The sequence below is a fragment of the Dendrobates tinctorius genome, unplaced genomic scaffold (assembly GCF_039654945.1).
Source record: "Dendrobates tinctorius isolate UK_male_01 unplaced genomic scaffold, ASM3965494v1 ptg000030l, whole genome shotgun sequence".
NCBI classification, from domain to species: domain Eukaryota; kingdom Metazoa; phylum Chordata; class Amphibia; order Anura; family Dendrobatidae; genus Dendrobates; species Dendrobates tinctorius.
This window is the reverse complement of record NW_027361698.1, coordinates 28037893-28039762: the sequence shown is the minus strand read 5'-3', so window position 1 is coordinate 28039762 and position 1870 is coordinate 28037893.

Genomic DNA, 1870 nt, shown 5'->3' with positions numbered 1-1870 from the left:
CAATGATTTAGATGAAGGAATTGAGGGTAAACTGATTAAATTTGCTGATGACACAAAGCTAGGAGGGATAGCTAATACTAGAGAAGAGAGAGAGAGGATTCAAAAATATATAAATAAACTGGAGCAGTGGGCAGCAACTAACAGAATGGTTTTTAACAGGGAAAAATGCAAAGTACTACATCTGGGCAATAAAAATGAAAAAAGCATATACAGAATGGGAGGAATAGTGCTAAGCAACAGCACATGTGAAAAATACTTGGGTATACTAATAGATCACAGACTGAATAGGAGTCAATAGTGTGATGCAGCAGCAAAAAAGGCAAATGCAATTCTAGGATGCATTAACAGAAGCATACAGTCTAGATCAAGTGAAGTCATTATTGCCCTCTACTCCTCTTTGGTCAGACCTCATCTGGAATACTGTGTCCAGTTTTGGGCGCCACATTTTAAAAAAGACATCAACAAACTGGAGCAAGTTCAGAAAAGAGCAACCAGAATGGTGACCGGTCTGCAAACCCTGTCTTATGAGGAAAGGTTGCATGATTTGGGAATGTTTAGCTTGCAAAAGAGAAGACTGAGAGGACACTTAATAGCTGTCTACAAATATCTCAAGGGCTGTCACATTGTAGAAGGATCTTTATTCTCATTTGCACAAGGAAAGACTAGAAGCAATGGGATGAAACTACTGAATGGGAGGAGACACAGATTAGATATTAGAAAAAACTTTTTGACAGACTGATCAATGAGTGGAAAAGGCTGCCACGAGAAGTGGTGAGTTCTCCTTCAATGGAAGTCTTCAAACAGAGGCTGGACAGACATCTGTCTGGGATGATTTAGCGAATCCTGCATTGAGCAGGGGGTTGGACCAGATGGCCCAGGAGGTCCCGTCCAACTCTACGATTCTATGATTCATTCGGAAATGCAGGTAGTGCAATGAAATGAGCCATTTTGCTAAATCTGTCCACCACCACCAATATTACTGTGTTACCTGCCGATATGGGTAGTGATGAAATTTACAGACAAATGAGTCCACGGTCTACAGGGAATCACCAAAGGTTGAAGCGCTTAGGATGGACTAGTATGTGGGGTCTGAGAACATGCACTAAAGGCAGCTACTCAATCTCAAACATCCTAGTGCATCCTAGACCACCAAAAACGACAACTAAAAAGATCTGTAGTGGCTTTACCACCAGGATGTCCAGCCAGGACCGAGTTGTGATATTCACTCAAGATTCTAAGATGTAGGTTCACAGGGACAAACAGTTTACCTAATGGACAAGCAGCAGGGGTGTCCCCCTGAGATTCAATGACCTTCTTCTTCAAATCAGAGCATACAGCAGTACTGTGTATGATGTGGACTAAAATGTCTCTCCGATCCCTTATAGCAGTGCTCCCCAACCTTTCTTACAAGGAGAGCCACATTCAATTCTGAAAGAGGGTTGGGAAACAAAACCAGGTCTGCCTCAACCACAATTGTGACACCCTGAGACACAATTATCAGTATAACAGCCAAAACTTTTCTACCACAATTACACTGAAGCAGTACACTTAGTTCCATGGATTCCTACCTTACCCCCATTCGGTATATTCACATCAAACCTTCCCACCATACAATGGCATCCAGCTTCAATCACTCTTTATGTTCCAGTATTGTCCCATATCCAGCTTAGCACTTAGCAACCGAATGATGGGAACCGGCACCCCAGTAACAACCACTTGCAGTTTCTAAATGGTTCTCAAGTGCTGAAATCCTGTTTGGCTGCCAATGTCACTGAAACTATGAAGCTAAAACTATACCCATGCAGCTCATTTATTGGCTGTCTGCAGGTGAATGAGGTTTCGACCCCATCCGACAGCAGTGATTGTTCCT